This window comes from Arvicola amphibius, chromosome 1, assembly GCF_903992535.2.
Source record: "Arvicola amphibius chromosome 1, mArvAmp1.2, whole genome shotgun sequence".
Lineage (NCBI taxonomy): Eukaryota > Metazoa > Chordata > Mammalia > Rodentia > Cricetidae > Arvicola > Arvicola amphibius.
The window spans coordinates 14,846,456-14,860,759 of record NC_052047.1 but is presented as its reverse complement, the minus strand read 5'-3'; positions in this window follow the sequence as shown (position 1 = coordinate 14,860,759).

Genomic DNA, 14,304 nt, shown 5'->3' with positions numbered 1-14,304 from the left:
GTTTTTGAAGCAGACTCTGCACCTCACCAGTTAGGCTAGGTTGGTTTACATCCCATCACGTGTGGCACATGGGCAATGCCTGACAGTCAGTCTCAGCATCCTGCAGCGCCCCATTCTAGCCTTCCACTTTCTTAAGCTCACACCCTTCTCTAAGCAATGAGAGCTTTCTCAATGACATTTAAGGGTAAGTACAAATTCTCTAAAAGCTTTGGTAAATCTGAGTGTTGAGGAAAATCCCTCTCTACCTTGCAGAATCGTGTAGGAAGTTCTCCTGTTTCCTGCACACTGAGTCTCACAGGAAAACAACAGAAAGGAAGGGGATGAGCAATACTGTACAGAACTGGTGAAGAGCCTGAGACCTCACTCTGACATGGGGCTGGTCCTTCTGCTGAAGGTGATGCTTCTGTCCCCACACTGCACACAGAGCCCCTTCTCAGCTTTCTAAATCTTGGGCAGATTGGTGAAAGGGAGAGACCTGTGCTTAAGATTTGTAGATGCAAGAGAGAAAGTTTCTGAAGCTTAGCTCTGTCATGTTTGGCGAATTAACTTCTTTCTTTGAGCAGTTTAATGGCCCTGTATTTGTTTTCTCACCTGGAAAGAAAGGAAAATAATGAATACCAAAGTGTAGGGCTGTTTTGCGTAGTACCAGAAATAAAATATCATATGCTTAGTAACAAGATCCCAGCCACTCAATTACTTTCGAACAGCAATTCCGTGCCCATTGCTAAAGTCTAAATAGGCAACCCCAGAAAAGAAATGTGACATTTCAATTCATCTCTGATGCTCTAACACATGCCTTGTTTCTCTTTGATTCCTTGACAGTCTTTCCATGCTCTTGTTTCCCTGGGTGAGTGGATATTATTTCTGGTCTACCTTCTCTCCACCCATTTCTATTTTGCTGTTATCTCCAGCTCTGCAGGAGATGGTGTCCTTATTTTCCAGATCCCTTCCCTCCCCCTCAGGGAAAGGAAGTGAATGGAAAGTTCATCCACAAGCTTAGGAGCCAGCAGCTCTTTCTTCCTTTTCAAACTTCACTAGAGCTTGTGGGCAGTGGTTTCCTCCTTCCTGGTTTAGGAGCCACAGAGAGGGATTTAATGCAGTAAGTAGTGTGGGAGAGTCCAGAAGGATATATTGTGGATGATTGTCATGGTAAAAGACAAATTATCCCAGATGGGAGAATCAGCCCCCTAAACAGCGATGATGTTCATCCTGGAAACCCTATTTGGGGCCCTGAGTTAAGGGAGCTAGGTTAAGACGTTCTTTATCATTATCTTTGCCATAAATTTGGGGGAACAAGTGACACTTGCATCTAAAGCTGGGCACAATGTGAGTTGTCTTCTGATCTTGTTTCCCTTTCATGTGAAACGATGGTGTAGGTTTTTCTTGTCTGTTTAGGGATATAAGCAATTATGAAGGACGAACAGCAACCACTGCCGGTTTTTCCCATTGCTCTGGCTTGAGCAGAATCACCAAGGAGGTTGCTTTAGCTGGCTGTGCAACTCACTTTTAATCTTCAAGAACTAGATTTGGTTTGGCTACTGTGAAGGGGAAGAAAAGAAACATTATCCGCATATTAATTTTATGTAATATAAATATTATCTTCATCTTTATTCAACTCCATATTCACTTCTAATTCCTTTCTTGAGAACTGTAAAAAAAAAATACTTTTCTGGCATTTACACCCACAGCATGGACAGAGAAAGTAAGATTCAGGCTTGGATTTCCATTATCTCTCAGAACACCACTATTTTATTCTACTAAATTGATTACATATATCTATATATCTCTGTCTGTCTGTCTGTCTGTCTGTCTGTCTGTCTGTCTGTCTACCCTGGTTGTCCTGGAACTCATAAAGATCCATCTGCCTCTGTCTCCCAAGTGTTGGGATTAAAGGTGTGTGCACCACCACATCCAGCTTAAACTGACACAGTATGGAACCAGCCCCTAATAACTTATGGTGATACACGTAGACCCATGCATCTCTCAACCCCCATCTGACAAATTTCTATTTGCAGTAAGTGGTGATTGACACCGAGACCTGGTCAGGTGCAGAGGATAAAGGACTGCAAGAATCTTCAACCCTGAGGGAACCTATGTACTGCACACCCCTTCCCAAGGCTAAGGGTCATTGTGGAAGAGGTGAAGGGAAAGGTTTAAGAGCCAGAGATGGTGGATGATGATTGTCTTCTGGACACAGCAGGACAGCTGCACATATGAACCTACAGCTGTTACAACAGTTGTCATAACAGGACTTCTGCAAGCACAAACCAGACTAAACCCCAGCATAAAAAAAGGCTATCAGCAATTGGTAGTTACTGGGAGAGGAACAAACAGTTTATGAGATTTTTAATTTTTTTTTCCTTTTTTCTCTTAAATTTTGTTTTATTTTGGGAGGTGAAAGGGCAGAGGGTGAACGTGAAGGGATGGGGGGAATGAATGGGATCAAGATACATGATGTAAAAAAAAAAACCTCGCAGAATAAATAAAAAACAAGTTTAAAAAAATAGAATGCAGCCCTTGATAGGTAGACCATGGACCAGGCTAAGACCGTTAACATTTTGGCAGCCTGAATTGATCTTGAGTTTTTTTTTTTTTTTTTAAGATTAGGTTAATAAGATAACTTTTTTTAAAGATTAGGTTAAGATAACTTTTTTTAAAGATTAGGTTAAGATAACTTTTTAAAAAATTTATTTATTAAAAATTTCCGCCTCCTCCCCGTCTCCCATTTACCCCCTCCCTCCTCCACTCCCCCTCCCTCTTCTGTCCAGAGAGCAGTAAGGGTTCCCTGCCCTGTGGGAAGTCCAAGTCCCCCCCCCCTCGATCCAGGTCTAGGAAGGTAAGCATCCAAACAGGCCAGGCCCCCCCAAAGCGAGTTTTTTTTTTTTAGATGATACAGTGTTGGGTATGTAGGGGAGGAGGCATAGAGATGGGAGAGTGGGGGAAGGGCAATTAATATGATCAAGACGCCTATCTCCCAAGAACTAATGAACAAATTTTTAAAAGATGGTAAATTCAAGATTTTTTTTTAAATGAGTAACTCTTAAGTGATTTCAGCCTTTAAAAGTTTATAAGGAAATCTGGGAAAGTTCCTGAAATTCATGGATAAATTTTTATCCTTGGGCTTATGTGGGTTTGGTGGTAAGTTGAGGATGCATAGCTTTTGTTATATTTTATAAGAATTAAATACTTTTTTAAAATTAAGAACAGTAGTAGATAGTGGATATGCACCACATTTTCATTATCCATTCACCAGCTGAAGGCCATTCAGGCCGTTTCCACTTCCCAGCTATTGTGAATGAAACATCAGTGACCTTGGCTGGCTAGTATGTGTGGAGTAGGTTGTGCTCATGTATGTAGGAATATACATATATGCATATAACAACAATTGATAAAAAAAGAGGCCATGAATTTAAAAAATAGAAAGGGGGGGATGTATGGGGGGTGGCTAGAGGGAGGAAAGGGAAGGAAGGGACAAATGACATAATCATATTATAATAGAATACAAAACTGGAAGCTATATGTTTGATTTAAGCAGAGCCAAGATTAATTTGATTAGCTCCACGGCACCGTTCATGTCCACTGACTGGACTTCATGATCTGTGAAGCGCAAGTTTGGGGAAAATGGTCATAGCAGAACATACTATTTTTTCTTGGAGAATTAATTCAGTATTAAACTTCCAAGAAATCCCTCAAACTTTTAACTCTAAGTAGGATAATGAGATCAGTTCTTACCCACAAGAGAACTTTTCTGAGGATAAAAGGAACTTTGTTGGTGACACAGGACACAGGCAAAGCCCTGTGCAAACTGAAATGCATCATCTTCCAGGACACAAGTGCACCAGAGCCCAGGGTATCTTTCTGCTCCTCCTAATCAAAGGAGAAGATTTTCATGAGCAGAAGGAAGCTATAGGCTGACTTATGGTCAAGACTGTACACTACAAAGTAAAAAATTAAAAAACCCAGGTTACCTATTCACAAATGAGTCCACACTCACTCCTTGTGGAGAGAGCGACTTGCCCTCCACTCTCAAGCTTTACATGGAAATGACGGAGATCATTAAAAACAGTATTGAGCTTTCCGATTTTAATGCTGAATATTTAGTATAGACATTAAATTTAAGCCAAAAGTAACCTTCACCTCTAGGCATGCAAAATACCATGTTTTCATGATTTGACTTAAAGTCTACTCCACATGATTGAACAAATACCCAACACTGGGTGACCAAGAACCAAAGACTGGGTAGCCTAGAGACTTTGGGTAAAACCAAATACTACCACACTTAAAAAAAAAGTAGTGATAACATGACTCCTAATGATATTCTGCTGTACTGAGAGATCTATGTCTTGCTCAGCTATTACCAGAGAAGCTTCCTCCTGCCCTAAATGGGAATAAACCAGAGACCCACAGCCAAACATGCTGCAGAGATAAACAGAGAGATGCAGCCGAGATAGACGAGAGAGCGAGAGAGAAGAGAAGAGAGAGAGAGAGAGTACGAGAGTAGAGGAGAGAGGTAGGTGAGGGAGTAAGGGAGGGAGCTGTAGGGAGAGATAGCTGAGAGAAGATAGAAGAGAGAGAGAATATCTCGGGACACACAGCTCTAAGTGGGAGGAATCTATTAAATCCCTCCCCTCAGAACCCAGGGAAGCCCTGTGGAAGAGGAGGTGGAAAGAGTGTGACAATCAGAAAGGATGGAGGACACCAGGAGAGCAAGGGCCTCTAAATCAATTGAGCAAAGCTCACAGAGACCGAAGCAGCAAGCACAGGGCCGCATGACTCTGTACTAGCTCCTCTGCTTATGTCTAATAGCTTTCAGTTTAGTGTTTTTATGGGACTCTCAAATGTGTGAATGAGTGGGCTCTTTTCCTCCTGTTGGTCTGCCTTGTACAATTGATGTGTTGTTTTTTTTTTAACCTTATCGTATTTTATTTTTCAATATTTTATTGCTATCTCTTAGCAGCTTGCTCTTTTCTAATGAGAGGCAGGAAGGGAGTGGATCTAGATGGGAGAGGAAACTGTAATCAAGATATAGTGTATGAGAAAATAAGTTTTTTCAATGGGGGAAGAAAAATGATAAAGAAATGGACACACAATGACTCAATAGGTTTAGAGATGCTTTTAAATTTTAATTAAATTGATTAAGTTGAGAAAATAATTGAAAGTAGAAAAAATTTTCATTAATTCCATGCTATTAAAGTCTAAAGCTTAATGTAATTGGAAAAATTCTATAATACTGTTTACAACTCTGTAATGCTACTTATGATCTTAATTATGATTATAATTCTAGTTCAAGATCTTAAAAATTCTATACAATTCCACAATAGTTAAAGACATATTAATGAATGATTTTTAAATAGTCTAAGTAAAACCAGAAAAAGCATGGCAATTTTGGCATTAATTCATGATAACACATTTAAAATACTTAAAACACAGTACTGTCAAAATGAAGACAACATTCAAAGATAAAATGGAGCATGTTTGAGAAGTGAAAAGCCATTTGAATAGCTGGAAGTGAACTGGTGAACAAGCAAGAAGTTAATGGCCAGCTCAGAATCATAAACAACTGAGATGTGACCTAATATATAACTACGCCAAAAAGAAAGAAAGGGAAAAAAAGGAAAGAAACGAGAAAGCTCCAGGCTGAAGATGCAGCTTGGGGGGAACGAGCTTCCAGTGTTTGAGGCCCTGGGCTCAATTTTTAGAACTAGATTTTTTTTTTCAGAAAAGAGAAGGAAGTAGCTTAAAAGTATAAATGTCATTGATAAAAATAAAATATCACTGTAAATTAATAATTAATAGTAAAATCTTTGAATTATAAGATTTTAAATTGGGATAAAATATGGAATCTATTACCACTATTTCTCTTTTTGCTGGAATACCTTGGTAGAAAATGAGACAGGAACAAAGATTTTTTTTTTGTTTGTTTGTTTTTTGTTTTTTGTTTTTCGAGACAGGGTTTCTCTGTAGCTTTGGAGCCTGTCCTGGAACTAGCTCTTGTAGACCAGGCTGGTCTCGAACTCACAGAGATCCGCCTGCCTCTGCCTCCCGAGTGCTGGGATTAAAGGCGTGCGCCACCACCGCCCGGCAACAAAGATGTTTTTAATTTGTCTTATATCTATTTATTTGGGGAGAGAGAGAGAGAGAGAGAGAGAGAGAGAGAGAGAGAGAGAGAGAGAGAGAGAGAGAGAGAGAGAGAGAGAGAGAGTCAGTGCTCTCCTTCCACCATGTGAGGTCTGGGAATTGAACTCAGGTCATCAGCTTGGCAGTAAACTTCCTTCCTCACTGAGCCATGGCCTAAAGAACAAAGATATTGCAAAAACTCCTGATGGTTGGGAAGAGAGGCGGCTCCTTCACAGGTCATTGGTTTTCAAGGTAAAATTCAACAGAGGATAAAGATCTTAGATGAGCTTGAAAACAATTTATGAAGTTGCTTTTTTAATGCCAGGAGCCAGCAACTGCTAAAGGCAATCTAAAGCAACTATGTAGTTAGCACGAGCTTTTAAAGCAATAGGGACAAAGTCCAGGAAAGCCATGTGAGTATTCTACAATGGCAGATAGATTACTGTGCTGACTCGAATCCAATCTACACAAACTCTTCTGTGGTTAATAAGGCTTTTCAAGATCATAAGGAATAGGCTTAAGTAGTTAATTAGATGATCCAAACTCCCCCAAAGTCACCTGCTCTCTTTATATTTAGAGATCGTGGTAAGGGACATTTAAGGTGAGGAAGAGAGAGTCCTATGCTATTTCTCAGTGGTGATGTTGCCATGGCAGCTGTTTCTCCTATGCTATCTAGTTATTGGCAGGCAAATGTGTGAGTGCAGCTATTATTCTCTCTGTCAATATCATCCATCGGGTGGAGCTAAGTTCACTTGAAAAGTCCCATAGAACACTAACTTCTGTGTTTAACATGGTAGAGTTAATAAAAGATATATGAGTGATACCCAAACAGGATAAACTAGAAGTTCAGATCTGGCATTCATTATTGAGAAACACCTTAATTATTTCCCTCCAGAGGAGATTTATTCCCATCTATATTTTTTCCTCAGGGCATGTTGAACATTTCTTAATTATCCTCTGAGTTATGCCTAAAATTCTTTTCCATTCCCTCTCCCTCTGCTCTCATTTTTTGAATTTTTGTGACAAATTCTTATTTAGTCTAGGCTGTTCTTGGACTCCTCATCTTTCTGCCCTGCCCCCCGATTCTTGGGATTGCCGGCATGGTGCTCCATGCTCCGTTTTTCAAGACGTTGGGGATTGAATCCAGAGCTTGGTGCATGCTGGGCGAGTACTCTGGCAATTTTGACACAACCCAGCCCCTCATATTCTTCTACTTTTATAGAAGGCCCTGCATCCTTCACAGTATCTCATCCTGTATCTTTGATAGCTAAATGAACGCAAAGGAAAAGGGGTGAGGGGTTTTTAGTAAGAGAGGAGTGGAGTTCAGAGACAGGAGGAGGCACTATCTAATGTGGCTAACGAAGAAGTCCATAAGAAAGCTTAGCTTGACTTTGAAATGTGAGTGGGCTATAGTCACATTAAGGGAGGAAGAAGGTATAGGAATGGGAGATCGAGACAGCAAGAGGAAGTGATCTGCAGGCAAGACCCAGACATGACTTGAGAAGTCGGGAAGTCGGTATGACTGGTATTTGCTTTGATACCGAACAGGCACATGTACTAACACATAAAGTGGAGCCTGCATTTCCTGAATGATTAGAGTTAAAACCTTTAAATGCTTTTAAATTAGGCTACTTTCAAATTGTGAAATTTTATGCCATTTCCAAAGTGTTGAGCCTCGAAGCAACTCAGAATGTCTTATATTAGGAGATTTTCAGAATCATCTGGGGAACTAACAAAGGACTTGTTTGCCAACATCAGAAAATCCTCTCTAAGATGTGGATATGTGGTCTGATCAGGGGTCAACACTAAATGCGAAGTGCAAACAAGTACCAACCTGGAGAATCCTCACAGCGAAGACATCTCAGCATCAACTTTGCCATCTTTAAAATATTCTTTAAAATAGATGGAGGGTTTTACACTCCCATCTATATTGCTACTAACTATGAGACAGCAAAAATATTTCACTTAAAGGGAATCACGTAGACCAAGTTGAAATTTAAGGATCATGTAATCATGAACACACACTGTACACACATAGACATACACGCACACATGGACACACATACAAATACAGACACATACAGATACATGCACAGACACATACCCACATGGACACACACATGTACACACACAGACACAAGCACACATACCACATCATGGACACACACATGTACACACATAAACACATAGACACACCCACACACACCATACACACATAGACACACACGGACACAAGTACACATACTACACACACATGAACACTCACATGTACACACCACACACACACACAACACACACACACACACTGAACAAAGAAGAGAGTGAATGTAAGACTAAGAATGAGAGAGGAAGAAAAGCTGAGGAACTTGATAAATTAAGTCAGTGATTGTATTTTGCTTTAATATTAACAAAATTAGATATATATATAATATATGGATTTTTTACAGAAAAAGACTTTTCATCGACATTAATTTACATATATAGAAAGAGTTCTTCATTGGAACACATGATTAGACAAAATATTGAAGTTATTACCTCAGACCTTTGTTTCATTTGTATGACCTTTAAATTACAAATCTAGCTTTCCAAATAAAAGCAAAATTAACAGACATAAAGACATAATAAAGAGCTTATTTTAAACTTTTATTAAATGCAAAATACTATAATGCATGCATTGAACACACCATGTACAAAATCAAATAATTTTCACAGTTGGCATGTTTTGAAAGGAAATGCTAGTCATCATATTTGTCTGCTAGTTTGCTTTTTATTTAAATTGATTTTAACCAAAGCAAAAAGTCACAAGAATAGTTTGGAGTGACTAAAGACTTTGGCTTCAATGGCCGAATGATTATTTACCAATCCAAAGGAAAAATACCAGAGTGAGTCCAGCAGGCTATGAAACGTAGCAGAAACAAATAAGCAGTAAGAAAACAATATATCAACAGAGAACCTTTATCTTGTCATTGAAACAGTCTCTGATCAAATCCTAATGCTACATCTGATAACATGACATAGATGCCAATATTCTCACCCAAATGTGTAGGAACAGAGAAATTGGATGTGGGATACTGTCAAGCACTTCCCCATTTATTGCGCTCTGATTCGAGTCTGACATGCCCACAGTTTCATGTTTAGTCCTCAGATGATGTCACTATTCGGGAGATTATGGAAATCTGGGGAAAGGTTCGGGTGGAGGAAGTAGGTTACTGGGGGAGGGGTGTGGCTCCTTGATGATGTATTATTCCTGGATCCTTTCTTCCTTTCTCTTCCTGCTTCCTGGCATAACTGGATGAGAACAATGTGTATTGGATGCTCCTGCTGCTGTGGCCGGAAACTCTGAGCTAAAAGAAATCCCCCTCCCTTGAATGGCTTCTGTCAGGAGTTTTGGTCAGACTGACACAAAGGTAACCAGTACCATTCCAACTAGAAGAGTAGTTCTTTGAAATGGCGTAACCACTGGCAATGTGCATTTCAGTGAGAGATTTGTGGCCTTCTTGGGAAGGGTGGCTCGCTGTGGTCAAGTCCATTTGAGCAAGGGAGGCCATGGCCACATACTTGTAATAACAGCCAAGAGTAGGCGGAGATTCTGACTGATGATAGTGACTGAAAAAGCATGCTAGAAGACATAAGAGTTCTTTTATGTTCGGAAAGGTTTGATGCAAAGAATGGTACTAAAGAAAGCGATGGTTTTATGTCTTCCATCATCTGCATGATAAACGAACTGAATGTGTTACAAAATGAGCTTTGGTAAACATGTCCTACTGAGGTCACTGGGACAAAGCAACATCCCAGTGTCTAAAGCCTGCCTAATCCCAACATCGTTACTTTGAGTTGCTTTTGCTCTCCAGAACCGGACAGTGAAGATGTTTTCTTACTGAAAAGTGCTATGTCTGACTGTGCCACTTTGGGTAAACATGCCAAGAATATTTCAATAGATCAATGTTTGAATATAGCTGTGGGTAACATTCTCCAGTTTAGCTAATCTCCTCATCAAAAGAGAATCAAATGATGTCATTATCTCATGAAAGGGAAAATAAATATCATAATCAAGTAAATTCACTAGAATGGTTTAAAGCATAACTATAAAACATCTTATTTAAATAAATTTAAATGTCACATTTTATTTCATCTTAATAAGCTTTAAATCATTTGTAAAATGTTAGCACATTAGTGGACTTAGATATGTATTCAGTCTGTGAATTAGTGTTCTATGTTGAGTGGATCTGGCCAATATTACATTAACACCTCCACTGTTCAGAATATCCAGAGTATGGCTTAGTTTCCTGGCACTAAGAAACAGCTGGTAACATTTTAGCTATAAATTCATTCTGAAAAAGATTTAGCAGGCAAATTTTCCCACACAAAAGCATTTTATTCTCAAGATTTTGGTTAATAAGACTTTTATCTCAAAATAGATATTTTTTATCTGGATCATTTTGGGAATTTTGGAGGACAGGATGCAAAGCCAGGTCACTTATGGTAGGAATATGTTAACTGTAAGTTTCTTAAGATGTATGAACTCTATAACAAGAACCAGAAAGTTTCCTAAGACAGAAATTTCCCTCCTCGCTGCTTATAAAGGAAACCTGACAGCAGGTCAAGGGTGAACGCTCAGTTTGTCATGGTAACTTTTGTATATAACAATTAGGGACTTTTCCAAGTCTCAGAGTAGGTACTGGGCCAACTCTATTCTTCAAGAGTTTTAGAAGGGGCTAGGGATCTCCAGCTCATGAGTAACAAAACACTGGCTTCTGTGTTTTCAAACAATCAACTTGAATAAATATTTTTAATGGGAAATAAAGATGGTAAAACAGTCATGGCAGTTTCCACTTTAAACATCATATATGGTGGTGTACTTTGCAATGTCCTTAAATAAGTTATGATACTAAACACCTACTAAATAAAGTGCCACCCATGGCGTACAAAGCTGGTAAGACAGTGACAGAGCTTACACCCAGAGTTCAGCCATGTCTAGTGGGATGTTCAAGCAGCTTTTAAAAAGTATCAGTGTGAGGTGGTTTGGAAGTATTCAAAGATTCCGTTTCATGTATCTAGCTTGTTTTGCTTGCATTGTGTGATTTGAGTTCATTAAGTGAGGAGTTGCTACTGCTTAGGCATTTGCAGATCTGCAGCAGTCTCATTCTGGTGATGTGCGCCATCTTCCTCACCACCCTCAAGTGCTGTGACTAGATAATTTCTAAGTTTACTCAAGTACAGGAAAGCCTTGCTATGGATTCAAATGACAGGTACACTTCTATTGAGAAAATTCAGACATAAGATCTTCTTGGGAGTTTTGAGACTTATTGTTAGTTAAGGACATTTGGGAAGCATACCGTTAGACACGCTTATCATGCAAATACCTGTGATTGTTTACCATCTTTATTTTCTATCAGAGAAATATATTCTTCTGTCTACATTTTACCAAATGACATTAAAATGTCACATAACAAGGCTTTGTATTTTTCATTGGATGTTTATCTGTGGAAACCCACATAACTAAACGAAGAAGCATAGACACATGAATTTATTTGTTCACTCTTCAAATGGACTGAACTCTTTGATTTGGGTATTTTTACAGAATCAGTCCTGTAATTTTTTTTGTAAATTTTGTATATTAGAATTGAGTGGATATTTAACCTGGTATCTGAATAAAGAGGAAAAACACAAGCATTTTCTGCTGCTTTTCTCTGTTTCCATTCCTATTTTTTTCTTTTTATATATTGTGTGTGATTTTTCAGTCTCTGCGTCTATTGTTTCTCTTCTAATAACAATTTGTTTCTGAAAGAATCTTTTTTTGTTGTTGTTCTTCCGGTTGTAAAACATAAAAACAAAAGACAGGGTGCAGGGCATGTGAAAACAGAAAAAGACAGACTGACACAAACTCAGAGAATGAAATGTCAAGACTAAATCTAGTGAGGGGGACATCCTGTGGACTGTCTTACCACTCCTAAGCCCTGTCTGCAATTCAGCCAAAGCCAAGACCCACTTTAACTTGGCTGGTGACTTTCTCCCAGAATCATAGGATTTCCTGAATTGTGCTTTGTTTTCAATTCTGGCTTTGGGTCATTTCCTTTTTCCTTTAACCATGTCCTTCCCTCATTTTTTAGAGATAATAACGGAGATTGAGGTCTCTAGTTCTGACCAGCCACTTCCTTCCTTACTGTTACCTGCACTTGCTCTTTGTATTCCATCTGCTTCTGCCATGATTAGCATGGCCTCCAGTTTGATTCTAATACAAGATTGAGAATTTTCCCTTGAGGCCTAAGCACAAGGAACTTGGCAGTCAGAAATAAATATTTTAGAAGGGTGGTGATGTGGGATTCCCCTTTGTATGCTGTGAATACCATTGGTTAATAAAGAAGGTGCTTTGGGCCTATTTCAGTGTAGAATAGGGCAAGGTGGAAATTGTAAGCAGATAGAGGAGAGAGTAGGCAGAGTCAAGAAGAAGCCATGTAGCTGATGCAGGAGAAAGATGTTGGATGCCAAATGGATCCATACTGTTAGGCCACAACCACGTGGCAATACACAGATTAATAGAAATGGGTTAGTTTAAGATATAAGAACTAGCCAATAAGAAGTATGAGCTAATAGGCCAAACAGTGTTATAATAGTACAGTTTCTGTGTGATTATTTCAGGTCTGGGTGGCTGGGAAATTAATGAGCAGCCTCCAACAACAGAATGATGGGCTAACATGAGCTGACTATATCCACATAAAAAAACCTGAAGACCTTTAAAAGGAATTATAGATGAAAAACAAAACAAAACAAAACAAAAAACAGACTTTAGCATAGCTTCTGGGTAGCTACATTTTTTTTTTTTTCCAGACAGTCTCTGTTTTCTGATGGGAAGCAGGGGCACCACGGCTTCTTTAAGAAAAGGCTTACTGACATAGCAGAAGAAATGGCGGCTTCCTAGTTCAGGCAGCAGGAACTCTGACACTTTCAGGAGGCCGAGCCATTGAGTGGGGTTTGTGAACAGTGTGATGTAAGTTACTTGGTGGCAGCATGGGCCAATGGCTTACCAGAGTTGAGGTAGTGAGAGTGGCTCCCTCCTGGTGGTCCCAGAGCTGGCAGTGAATTACCTCCTCCATGTTAAAAGGCCAAGAGAGGCAAAGCCAGTATCCAGGGCCGCAGTGACCACGCTGTTTACCATTTTTAAATGTTTTGTCAGAAAAGAATTACAGATACACAATAGGACATATTCAGACATAAAAGACCTCTAAATGAGACACAATGTATTTAAAACAATGTACAGAGGCTTGAGAGAGAGAAATAAAGGCATATAGAAAAAATAAAACAAAGTCTTTAAAGAGACAGCATCCAGACAGTAATAGATTAAAGGAGTAAAGAAAAATAAGTCACATAAAGATGGAAAATACACATAGAGTTTGGATTATGTATACTATTGTGTTTTCTTTGTTTTTTTTTTTTTTTTTAACTAGGAATGAGCTAAGTACAGAGAGATATTTCATTGTATGGGCTGCTAAGCTAAACCAACATATATATTTTAAAGGTATCTTGACTTCAAAATTTAGGTCTAAGGCTATGTTGTTTTAGAAAAGAGGCATTGCTTTTGTTTCTACAGAGGATGAGAACCTGTGGATTCCTTCCAGACTAATGTGGTTTGATGGAACATGACCCCTGAAAGGTCTCTGTAAAATCCTAAAATTATTTCACCCAACAAAAGCAGGAAGCAGTTTGGGAAGAACTACACACAAATTCTCAAATATTGTTTATAAATGTTTATTTACATTTAAAGAAGGATATGATATAGAGATGAATACTTTGCATATTCTTGGTAAAGATCTTGGTTTCTTTATACAAATTTAAAGTCAATTTTGTTATTCATATATTTCTTCTCTTGATTAAGGTATTGTGTTTTTCCAGCTCATTTAAAAATGTAATATATAATTAAGAAATACAGTTTAATAGATAGTCATCTATAACAGTCAAACTTGTAGTCATGTTATTTAGGTTTTTAGATGTACAGATATATATTTCAGATAGATAGGTATTCTTCAAACCTTTCAAAGAGTAACAGAAGATGGTATTTAAACTGTTTTAATAAATTAGGACTTTTCATGACATGAGACGCATCTGTTCTTTGCAGCACCAATCCACTTCAAGAGGATGATGGGCATTAAAGAGGCTCCTTATGGAGTTTATTATTCACTTGGGCAAATT